The 12030-nt window shown below is 57.2% G+C and overlaps 1 long non-coding RNA gene and 2 other non-coding genes across 3 annotated transcripts; 2 read left to right on the plus strand and 1 right to left on the minus strand.

The window, feature by feature from the left end:
- Positions 1-2258: 2258 nt before the first annotated feature.
- On the plus strand, positions 2259-3822 carry LOC120392720. Its single transcript, XR_005591766.1, has 2 exons — positions 2259-2300; positions 3528-3822. It is a non-coding gene; the product is annotated as an uncharacterized LOC120392720 (long non-coding RNA).
- Positions 3823-8360: 4538 nt separating this feature from the next.
- Positions 8361-8433, plus strand: TRNAR-UCG. The gene has a single exon. It is a non-coding gene; the product is annotated as a tRNA-Arg (tRNA).
- Positions 8434-11621: 3188 nt separating this feature from the next.
- On the minus strand, positions 11622-11695 carry TRNAK-CUU. The gene has a single exon. It is a non-coding gene; the product is annotated as a tRNA-Lys (tRNA).
- Between the last annotated feature and the right edge of the window lie 335 nt (positions 11696-12030).

The raw sequence follows: 12030 nt of genomic DNA on the forward strand, positions 1-12030 counted from the left end.
TTTGCCAACATTTTATATCCATGTTCAGGAATCTGAGAAAAGGTGTAAATCTGACATTTTCTTAGTATTTTATAATTAGAGAGACAGGGAAAAATCTCAGGCCACAGTCAATTAGAAACAGACAATTAGAGAAAAAGTGGGGCTTAGGATATTTTTTAGATTTGCAGAGAATACATATCAGAAACTGCGCAAGTGATAACATGAGAGGGGGGAGGGATAGCTCAGTGGTTGGAGCACTGCCCTGCTAAACCTGGGGTTGTGAGGTCAATCCTTGAGGGGGCCATTTAGGGAACTGGGGTAAAACATCTAGGGATTGGTCCTGCTTTGAGCAGGGGGTTAGACTAGATACCTCCTGAGGTCCCTTCCAATCCTGATAGTCTATGAACACCGCTGAGATCTGAGGGGATTTTATGTTGCTGTTAAATAACTAGAGGGAAAAGGGGGGCTGTTGGACTGGATTTTATATTACAGTCCAATACATATACACAAAGTGATGGCTCCCCCCCCACCCCCACAGGCAGCAGGGAGCCCTGTGAGGAGCTGCTTTAAGAGGGCAAAGGGGGTGGGGGGGAGCTGGCAGGTCCCTGGATGAGGGAAGGGGGCAGCAGTGGGGGATGGGCAGGTGGCTGTGGTGGTAGTTGGGGGCAGTAACTGGGACTGGGACACCGGGGTCCGGGCAGCCCCCACGGGGGACACGTGCCCCTCCCGTCCCCTCCCGGCAGAGAACCGGCATCTCACCCCCCCCCCCCCTCGCCAGGGGCAGCCCCGTGCTGGGGACTGACCCAGGGGGACAAATTCCCCCCGGGACAAGGACAAATCGCTGCAGGTAAAACGGGGGGGGGGACCCCCCATGGGAGAGATATAAATGGACATTGGAGACTCGTGGAGAGACCGGGGGGGGGGGGACGGGGAGCCGAGAGAGCGGATCATGGGGGGGGGCGAATCTCCCCGGATGTTACAGCCCGAGCGAGACCCCGAGAGAGAAACGGGGCAGAACCGGAGAGACTCTGTGCCGGGGGGGGGCGAGAGGCGCCAACAGGGACAGGAGCCAATTAACCCCCTGCTCCCCCCGGGGGATTTCCGGGCTGCCCAGAGACAGTTCAACCCCCCGCGTCCCACCGACCTTCCCCCCCGCAACTCCGGCTTCTCCCAGGTTCCCCGGGGCAGAGTCACGTGCCCCTCCCCCCCCCGGTCTCTCACTCACCGGCTCACACGGAGGCGGCAGCAGCAGCTTTGTTCTCCCGCCCCCAGCGGGGCTCGCACGGAGCATGCGCAGTTCCAGCTGCTGACCCCTCCCTCACCTGGGCTGGGGAGGCCGGACGCGGCCCCGGGGCAGGCTGGGAGATGTAGTTCCGGACTCTCCCTGGAGCGGAAGTGACGTCACAGAGGGAGGCGGAGCCGGACTGGGAACGCGCGCGGGGCGCCGCGGTTCTGCCTGGCTCGTGCGGGGCCGTTGGAGCCTCTCCCGGGCCGGAGAAGGTTTGTGCCGTTGTGCTCTGGGCATGCGCAGATCGCGGCGGGAGACACCTTCATTAACCCCCCCGTGCCCGCCCCCGGCCCCGGCCCCGGCCCCGGCCCCGCTGCGGAGCTGCAGCCTCCAGGTGCCGGCGCGAGCCCGGGGCGGGGCCGAGCAGGGGTCCTGGGGGCTGGGAAAGGGGCGGGGAAGTGTCGGTGCAGCCCGGACATGGCCGGGAGCCAGTGACCCCGAGGAGCGGGAGAGAAAGGGGGCTGAGACCCCTCGGATTTACCGCTGCCCCGTGGGGACCCCGCCCCCTTTCTCCCTAGAGCCACGAGCCCCCAGGGTGACCCCCTCCCCACCCCTGAGAAGTTCCTGCCCCCGGCTGTGCCCCATTTTCTCTCCCCTTCGCCAGTGGCCAGTTCAGCGCTCGGGTTTGGGGTTTCCATTTCCCTGCAGGGATTTGTCCTTGTGCGGGTGGGAAATGGTTCCCCTGAGGGATTCCTGAGCTGGGCAGAGGCTGGGGGGGCCTGAGACAGGGACACCTCTGGGCTGTGCTGGGGGGGGGGGTGGCACTCTCTGCTGGCAACGGGGCCTGGGAAGGAGGAGGAGCAAGTGTCCCCCATGGAGAGGGCCCAGCCCCAGGTTTCCCCTCCCAGCTACTCCCCCTCCCCGCCCAACCCAGCAGCCCCAGTCACATTCCCAGACCCCAGCCAGCGACCTTCTGACTCCAGCCCCACTCCTCGAAAATCTTCCCGCTTTTCTCCCCAGGTGTGTGACTGAGATCAGGGCTCTTATCGTACTGAGCATGGCCCTGTTCTGCCAGGCGCTGCAGAGACCCCAGGTGAGATCAGACCCCACTGTTGTGCCAGGTAAAACTGAGACCTGGACCGAGATCACGGCCCCCTTTGTGCCAGGCAGTGAACGACTGTGGCCCAAACTGCTTCATCCATTGTGCTGGGCACTTCAGAGACCTCGACTGAGATCTGTGTCCCCGTTGGCCCTGGCCCTGCACTGACCCCGACCCAGATCACGCCCCGCCACTGTAGTGGGCACTGCACAGACCCTGACAGAGATCCTGGCCCCACGTTTTGCCAGGTGCTCCAGGGACTCCAAACAAAATCCGGGATCCTGTAATGCCGGGAGTTGCAGAGCCCCCAGCTGAGATCAGTCCCCCTGTTGGTCAGGGCTCTGCACAGACACGGACCAAGATCAGGGTCCCCATTGTGACAGGTGCTGAACAGATACCCAGGGTATCTCTACCCTGCCATTAACCCCCCCTTCCCCCCCCCCCCCAGCTGGCCCATGGCAGCTGCCTCATGCTCACAGGGCTCAGGCGAAGGGGCTGGTTAATGGCAGTGTAGATGTCTGGGTTGGGCTGGAGCCAGGCTGTAGGACCCTGCGAGGTGGGAGGGTGCCAGTCCTTGGGCTGCAGCCCCAGCTGGAACATGGACACCACAGTTAAACTGCCCTGCAGCCTGAGCCGACCATAAAAATTGTTCCACACCCCATAACCCCACCAGAGGCAAGCAGCTGGGAAGAATTCTTCAATCACAGAGCCGTGTCTACACCAGGGCATAGGTTGGCATAGCCACGGCATGGGGGAAAGAGGGACCAAACGTCTCACTTCCCTGAATGATGTAGCTAGGTCGGCCTGAGTTTTAGGCATCGCCCATTACAGTCCAAAGCAGGACCACGTACAGGGTGGGGTAATGTGGCCTAGTGAATAAGGCACTGGGCTGGAATTGGGGAGCCCTAAGCGCTAGTTCCGGTGTTAGCCACGTCACATCACTGCTCAGTGCTGCAGTTTCGCCATCCCTAAAATAGGGGTAATGTTGCTGCTTGGTAAAATGTATTGAGCTCTGCTGACAAAAAAATAGTATATAAGAGCTATGTATTATTAAAGGCAAAAAAAAAAAAAACCCAAACAAACAAACCCCTCTCCCACTGCCTGCTCGTCCGTACTCTTCAAGGTCAAGTGTTCCCAGTCAACCTTTGAAAACAAGTACAGGCACACATTAAATATATTACCATTGGTTTGTTTTTGTTTGTTTATTTTACTTTTCAATAGTAAATGTCTGGGGAATAGTCACAAAACAATTTCGCGTTGAATAAGGAGTTGCTAATGTGAAGAGATTGAGTAACACTGCTTCCCAGAAAAGTGTAATGCACCCCACCTCTCCATCATCACATACTTCACCCACCATGCCAGACTAGAAGTACTGACAGCGGATCAGCCACTGACACATCTAACCTAGTATCCTGTCTTCACCAGTGGCCAGGACACAGCTGTTTAATTCCTATGTATCCTACTGTGCAATATCATACCATAGGCTTCTCCATAAAGGGATAAATCAGTTGTTTAAGTAGTGTGGGTTCATTTCCAACAATGGCTAATGCATGATATTTTAATGGCGATCATGCACTGTTTGCATCTCACTGTGTAATACCAAACCATATGGGAGGCAGTGTTGTCCAGTGATTAGAGCACTAGACTGGGACTCAGGAGACCTGGTTTGTCTCACGGGCCTACCATGGTGACCGCAGGCAAGTCACGGCATCTCATGCCTCAGTTTTCCTATCTGTAAACGGAGGATATGATACTGACCTCTTTTGTAAAGCACTCAGCAATCTAATGAAAAGCACTGTAGATAATCTACCGATCATTATTACCGCTACCATGCAGTGAAATAGATGAATAGTCCATTTTGTCTGCTGTCCTATCTCCAATAGTGTCTAATGCTGAATGCTTCAGAGGGAGGCAAAACAAATGTGTCTACTTCTTCAATCTTCTATTATAGAACATTACAGTATGCCACACCAGAACTTTCTGAGGTCTATTTTAGCTGATATTCTGCCTCAGACAGTGGCCAATTCTGGATGCTTTGGTGAAAGGTGTAATCCTGTTCCCCTGCATAATGTACTTCACTATCTAATATACCATAGGATTTTCCATAGCAAAATAGGTCAGTGGGCCTATAAGGTATCCTATCACCAACAGTGGCCAGTGCTACATGATTCAGAGGAAGAATAAAAACCTTCACAAGTTCCCATCTCTCCCCCCCCACCCAACCATCTTGCACAGCAGGAGGGGGCTGAGCAGGAAGTTCTGATGGGGTAAGAACTGCAAATCCTGGAAGGAGCCTGTGCCAGGAACCAGGTGGTGCAGAAACCACAGCCCCCCCCCCCAAGCCCCCCGTGGCGGGCCCGGGATTGTGCCGCCGGTGGCCTCACTCTGCCACCTACACAAGCCCTGGAGGGCAGGGAATAGCCACGGTGCTGGGCCCCCCATCCAATTGAAGTGGTCAGTGTCACAGTGAGTGACCCAAGGTGTGTGTACAGAATGGGGATGGTGTGTGTGTGTGTGTCTATTTCTGTGTGTTTTTGTGTATGTCTGGTTTTCTGCAGTGGTTGTGTGGGGGAGTTATTGCAGCTGTGGGGGTTATTGTGGCTGTGCAGGTGTGTGTTCATGTGGCTGGATTTGTGTGTGTGTTTGCATCTGTTAGTAGTTGTGTTGGTGTTGGCTGGACTTATGCGGGTGTTTGTGTATATTAGCAATTGTGTGTGTGCGTGTCTGGATTCATGCATGTGTTTGTGTATGTTTGCAGTTGTGTGTGTGTGTGTGTGTGCATGCTCTGCTGCCCTCTGCCGGCGCAACAACCGTTTCTCCATATGTCACAGCCCCCATACCGTCAACCCCGGTGGTGATTTCCTGATCTTACAAGGGCTGGCTGGCCTGACCCTCCTTCCCTCTGCAGAGTGTGGTGGGGGCTGCAGCTCACCCCCTGTGGGGCAGGAGTGCCAAGGTGCTGGGTGCTGGGCTCCGATGCACCTGGAGAGCAGCTCAGATGAGGTGGGGCAGGGCATGTGGTGTCTGTTCTGTGTTGCCTGGTGCTGGGCCATTGCACAATCCCCAGCCACGCCGCACAGCTCACCCCGAGAGGGGGCAGGGGGCCAAGCAGACGATCCAGCACGAGGGGGGAGGATGTGTGGTTGGGGGGAGGAAAACCTTGGGCTGCACACATCATAGTTATGCCCATGGTGGCTGCAAAATCTTTTTATGTACTTCTTCTTATCAGCAGTGTATTGTTTTCTCTGGAGTTTAGAACTTGACCAAGAAATTTGTACCTAGATAAAATAATCTACTACTCCTGGTTAACGCAATGGACTTGACACCCACTGGGGTGTCCCAACACAGGTACAAGTACTAACAAGATGGCTGCCTTTTAGCCATAGTTTTTAATCAGGGCAATAAATTGAAACAAACCCTGTTAAATCATTTCTCAGCCTGAGTCCTTCACCCATATTCAAACAGCTGCATATGAAGTAGTTGTAGCTGAATGTTTAAAGCAATAGACTAGAAATCCATTGGGGTTGCCCTGTGTGGGTTCTAATCCTATCAACTACAGAAACACTGAATTGTTGTTGTTGTTATTATTATTACTGTAGTCTTAGTACCTGAGCATCCACAGTGCAAACTGGAGCCAGATCTAGTTTCACTCTGTCTACACTTAAAACGCTGCTGTGGCACTGCTATAGCACTTTGGAGTAGACAGTGACTGGAGGGGTTTTCCCACCCCTGTAATAGCTGCATTGACAGAACAATTCTAACCAGGGCTTGGTCACCTTAACTCTATGGGTCTGGGGTGGGGATTTTTCACACCCTGAGAGACGTCGCTCTGCCAGTTCAGTGCCCAGCGTACACCAGCCCTTAGATCCCTCTGGGTATTTCAATGCAGGCACTGACCTGTGAGAGGAAAACATCAGCTCACAAACACAGAGACTAAATTCCCCACATTCAATCTCGCTGCACTTTCCAGAAAGTCACAAAATTCAATTCATTCTTGCTAGGACAGAGGAAAAATAAGTGACACTAAGTTTTTGTCTTGGTTAAATAAAATTACGTGTTTAATTAATATAGTAAAAATCTGTCCTGATTCCTCTAACTAACACCACAGCGTGAAATAGGAACAGAGACAAATCTCATCAGTGACGACTAATTTCACAAATGATCTTCCCATTATTAATTTCCACGCCGCCCCCGTTGGAGGTCTGGGCACCTCCAGTGTCACTGCTCTGCATTCACTTTCCCCCTAGAATTGTTCTCGGACATTCCCAAATTTGGAAAATTGTGCAGTTCAGAATGTGAATAGTGACCCCGGCTCCTTCCTGCACCTACTCTACATTGCTCCACAGCAGCTTCTCCACCTGCAGAGTCACCCCAGCACGGCAGTGCAGCCGCCCAGGGTTCAGCAGGGGCCCCTGGCAAGGACCGTGGGTGCAGCTAACAGCCCGGTGTGCCTGGCACAAAGCAATACCCCCTACACACAAGTACAGAGACTGAATTCCCCAACTTTAACATCATGACACTCTGTAGAAAGCCACACGTGTCAGTTGTATTTTGACAGGGAGATGCAAAAATCAGGTGACATTATCTGATTAAAATATGAGCATATAGATCATTATTGCAACCACTGTTATATATTTGCTACAAATCTGGTACAAAATGTGGCATGTAAGATGTGTATGAAAAGATTATGATTTGCTGAATATGATGATGCTATTTGTATGCATGTATAATTTTTGTACTTGAAGTTGTGAGCACTGGCTCCATACTTGTATTTCAAATACGTTTGCTCCTGGGGTAACGCCCACAAGGTAGTTAGCCAGTGAGTGGCCCATCAAAAGGACACAACTCACAGTGGACCATGGCAGACACCCATCTACACTGAACAGACTTTTCTGTGAACGTTCCATCTGACGTACCCTGCAAAGTATCCATCCTGCAATAACTGAGCAAAACCAGGCATGGATGTGGACTTGCCCATGTGACTCCAAGCTCCCATCTTTCACCTGTGATTTTCCACTAGCTGTGCTGAGGACACTCCACTTCCTGCAGGAAGTAGCCAGCCCCCCTGATCCCATGGTGGCCTGGGGCCAGCCCCCTTCTGCTTCCCCCCACGCAGGCCTGAGGCTCCAGCCTGCTCTGCTCCCCTGGCTCCCAAGCTGGGAGGGGGGGAACCACCCCACATCACTCGCCGGCAGCGTGGCTGGGAGCCGGGGAGTGGACCAGGCTGGGGCTGGGTCACTCCACTTACCATGCAAGGATGTGCGGGGGGGGGGCATGAGGAAGAGCCGGGCAGCCCCCCTGCAGCAGCTCCCCTCCCCAGCTCACCTCCGCTCCGCCTTCTCCCCTGAGCTCGCCGGCGCCGCTCCACTTCTCCTGCCTCCCAGGCTTGTGGTGCCAATCAGCTGTTTAGTGCGGCAAGCCTGGGAGGGGAGGAGAATCAGAGCGGGGGCGTTGTGCTCAGGGGAGAAGACGGAGCAGAGGTGAGCTGGGACAGGGAGCGGTTCACCTGCACACCCCCACCCCTGTTACTTGCTGTGGGCAGCCCTCCCCCCGCACCTCCCAGCCCCCTGCCCCAGCTCACCTCCACTCCACTGCCTCCCCTGAGTGCGACTTTTGGTGCCCCCAACCACTTGGCACCCTGGGCGGCCGACTAGTTCGCCTAGTGGTTGCACCAGCCCTGGCCACTGCCTGTCAGCAGGATTCCTCCTCCTCCTCCTCCTCAGTGAGACTAAATCTCCGCACCTAGACAGCCGGTCCGTCCGCTGCACCCCAATCCCCCATGCCTGAGCCTCCCTGCCAAAGCCCTGCACCTGGCTCCAGAGAATTAAGTCTCACGTGTCGCTGGGAACTCGACTTCTTGTGCCCAGAGAGTCTCGGCCCCCCTCAGTAGCTGACCTGAGAAACACAGTGTCTGCAAAAGCAGCAGAGTCGTGTGGCACCTTATAGACTAATAGATGTTTTGGAGCATGAGCTTTCGTGGGTGAATCCCCACTTTGTCGGATGCGTCAGTGTCTGCCTTTTCCAAAGAAGTGCCTGGCGGGCCTTTTTCTGTGTGACCACGTGGCCTAATGGATAAGGCGTCTGACTTCGGATCAGGCGATTGAGGGTTCGAGTCCCTTCGTGGTTGTACTTGTGCAGTTTTACCTTTGTGCAGGGCCGCCCAGAGGATTCCGGGGGCCCGGGGTCTTCGGCGGCGGGGGGCCCCTTCCGTGCCGGGACCCGCCGCCAAAGTGCCCCGAAGACCCGCGGGGGGGAATCCCCGCCGCGGGCCTTTGGGGCACTTAGGCGGCGGGTCCCGGAACAGAAGGGGCCCCCGCCGCCAAAGACCGGCTGCGATCGCGCGGCGGCGGGTCTCGCTTCCCCGCCCGGCGGGTCCCGCGTCCCTTTCCCCTGGCCTGGCCCGGCCCGGCGGGTCCCGCTTCCTTCCCCACCCCCAGCCCGGCCCGGCGGGTCCCACTTCCCACCCCACCCCGGCCCCACTCACCCCAGCCCGGCCCGGCGGGTCCCTCCACCCCACCCCCCGGCCCGGCGGTCCCGCTTCCCTTCCCCAGCCCGGCCCGGCGGGTCCGCGTCCCCACCCCGGCCCCGGCGGGTCCCACTTCCCACCCCCCCTGGCCCGGCCCAGCCCAGCCCCGGCGGGTCCTGCTTCCCTTCGCCCGGCCCGGCCCAGCCCCCCCGCCGCCACTGCCGCCGCCCCGACCTCTTACCGGAGCGGGGCCTGAGCTTCGTCCCGCTCAGAGCCGCGTGGGGAGGGGGCGGGGCGGTGTGCTCCACGCCGAGCGGGGGCCGCTGCCCCGCCCCCTCCCCACGCGGCTCGGATCGGGGTGGGGCTCAGGGGCTCGGCAGGAGACTCGGCGCTTGATGCGCCGAGGCTCCAAGAGAGGGGCGGAGGCGGGAGCCTCCGCTCTTCTCTTGGGGGCCCCTGCGGAGCCCGGGGCCCAGGGCAAATTGCCCCCTTTGCCCCCCCCCCCTCTGGGCGGCCCTGCCTTTGTGCTGAAAGTCCTGCTCCCTTCAGGGCGGGAACCTCTTCTTGGCAGCTCCGGCCAATGCTCTGGCTTCAGCTAGAGCCCCGGGAAGGAGTTGGGGGGTGGGTGTCACAAAGGCTGGGGCATGAGCCCCAGGTGCTTCCAGTCTCCCCTTTGCCATTCCTGACTTGCCAGAGAAACTGGGCGGCTGCCCGGGCTAGCGTGTGGAGCAGTTTCCCTCTTCCAAGTGTGCGCCTGTCCCTGTGCTGGACGGGGGTTGCTACATAGCCCCTTGGGAGCCTGGGTGTTTCTCTGCTTCTCGCCAGCTGGGGAAAAGCCTCTTGGGGTAAAATCTCCTGCCCCACTGCCAAAGTGAGCACCTGGAGTGGGAACGGTCAGAGGCCCCACCAGGGGGGCTGGCCCTGCTTTCCTACCCTCTTCTGATGTTGGCCACAGAGCATCAGCAGCCGCCCTGCATGCTGGTCTGAGGGTGGCCTTCAGTGGGGGTTTGGCATGGCAGGGAGCAGCCTGGCTGTGTGTTTTTGTGCCATCTGCTGGCCACGCATAAGTCATGGTCCTGCCCTCCTCTGACCCTGACCTCAGTTGCTCTGTGGCTTTTAAGCCTTCCCTTGGAGCTGTCAGCACCAGCCGCCTCTGCTCTAGGTGCCCAGAGGAGGAGAGGTGCTGGTCTCCAGCCTGGGACTCTGCCTCCCTCCTGCCTATCAAACCTGGCCCTGGCCCTCCTTTCTTCAAGCACCATGTGGGCAAGAGGAAAAGCACAGCAGCAAGCACAAGGGCCAAACTTGTGAAGCAGCGAGAATCCCAACCACCAGGTCAAACCACAGGACTGCAGGCATCAGCAACCAGGGTAGCAAGTTCTAGAGCCCCAACCCATTCTGGCCAAAGACCTGGCTCCAGTGGGCAAGTCACCCAGCAGGAGCAGAAAGATTCACTCTTGCACAGCAGGAGACAGGAAAGTTGAGCACTTTGAGCTCTGGAGTTTTACTACACAGTCCCATGGAGATTTGGGCTCAGATTGCAGGATTCAAAGTCCTTAGTGCTGCCCGTTACACCATGGGACCAGCACTATGTAAGGGGCAGACATTGGGAACAAGGGGCCTGTCACCTAGAGCATGTGTCCACTGCCAGAGCAAGGGTCCAGCCCGTGGTGTCCCTGCAGCACAGCCAGGGCCTGGGGAGGAGGCCTGGGACATGTGAGGGAGAGACTGTGACCTGCCCTGACCCTCCAGAGACGCTGGTTGTGATCTCCCTGCGCCACAGAACAGGGTGACGTGTTTTCCTTTCCCATCTTTCCTTCTGTTTTACAATGATTGCTGGGTAATAAATGGTGTTTGCTTGAAGCACATGCAATGAGGAGTGGGTCAGGGAAGTGCCCAGAGTGGAGACACTGTAGCCCTGTTCAAGTGATCATGACAAGATTGGGGGTCATCAAACCCCCCAGGATTCCTGGGCCCAGCCTTGTTGGGGTTACGAGGTCTCTGCCACACAGGAGAGTAGAAAGAGCGTCCTTGGGGTCAGGCAGCCTCTGGGTAACGGGGTGGGGATTCAGATCCTTCTGCCAGCCAATTCCACCGGGGTCATGTAAAAGCCAGGGAAGTTCCCAACAATAGCCCAACCAGACTCTCCTTACACTTGCCCTCTGTCCTCATTGCTCATTGCTTCTCTCTCTCCCTTCCCCCCATCTCTGCTGCTCTCCCTCTGGGCTTTCTCAGCACCTGGCCCCACAGCCAGGGGCAGCTCTAGGCACCAGCAAAACAAGCTGGTGCCTAGGGCGGCAAAATCTAGGGGGCGGGAAAAGGCTGGGGCCCCAGCTCATCCTGCCTCCGGGGGGGGGGGCGGCAGGCTGGGGCCGGCGGACCTGCCGCAGTCATGCCTGCGGGAGGTCCGCCGGAGCCCCGGGACGACTGGAGCTGCCGCGGGCATGGCTGCGGAGAGGCGCTCGTCGCGGCTCGGCTGGACCTCCCGCAGGCATGACTGCGGCAGCTCAAGCGGAGCCGCCGGACCCGCGAACCGTCCGCAGCCGCGGGAGGTCCAGCCGAGCCGCGGGACGAGCGCCCCCTCCGCAGTCATGCCCGCGGCAGGTCCGCGGCTCCGGGGCGCTTCCCGCGCATGACTGCTTGGGGCGGCCAAAACGGTAGAGCCGCCCCTGCCCACAGCACTTCCTGGCAGCCAGAGACTGTGCTTTCTACACCTGTTCCTGTGGATGTGGCCTCTCTCCTGATTGCTAAGGAAAGGAACTTTTCCAGGAAATGGCCACAGCTTCTGGGAATCCACATGTGGCTGTGAACAGAATTTGGGTCCTGGCACACAAGGCAACTTAAAAGCTGAGCACCTAGACAGGGGTTTGAACCCTGGACCCTCAGATTAAGAGCCTGATGCTCTACCAACTGAGCTACCTGGGGTTGGTGAAAAATAGCTTCACCGTTCACCACAAGAGTGAGCACGCAGGCAAACGAGAGGCAAAGAAAATCCCATGAACCCCTCCCCTTTTTCTGCATAGCCACTGCATGTCAGCAGGATTCCTCCTCCTCCTCAGTGAGACTAAATCTAAGCACCTAGACAGCGAGTCCGTCTGCTGCACCCCAATTCCCCATGCCTGAGCCTCCCTACCAAAGTCTTGCACCTGACTCCAGAGAATTAAGTCTCACGTCTCACTGGGAACTCTACTTCTCTCCCACCCTCAATAGATGACCCAAGAAACACAGTGTCCACCTTTTCTAAAGAAGTGCGTGAAGTAG

The sequence above is a fragment of the Mauremys reevesii genome, unplaced genomic scaffold (genome assembly GCF_016161935.1).
Source record: "Mauremys reevesii isolate NIE-2019 unplaced genomic scaffold, ASM1616193v1 Contig111, whole genome shotgun sequence".
NCBI classification, from domain to species: domain Eukaryota; kingdom Metazoa; phylum Chordata; order Testudines; family Geoemydidae; genus Mauremys; species Mauremys reevesii.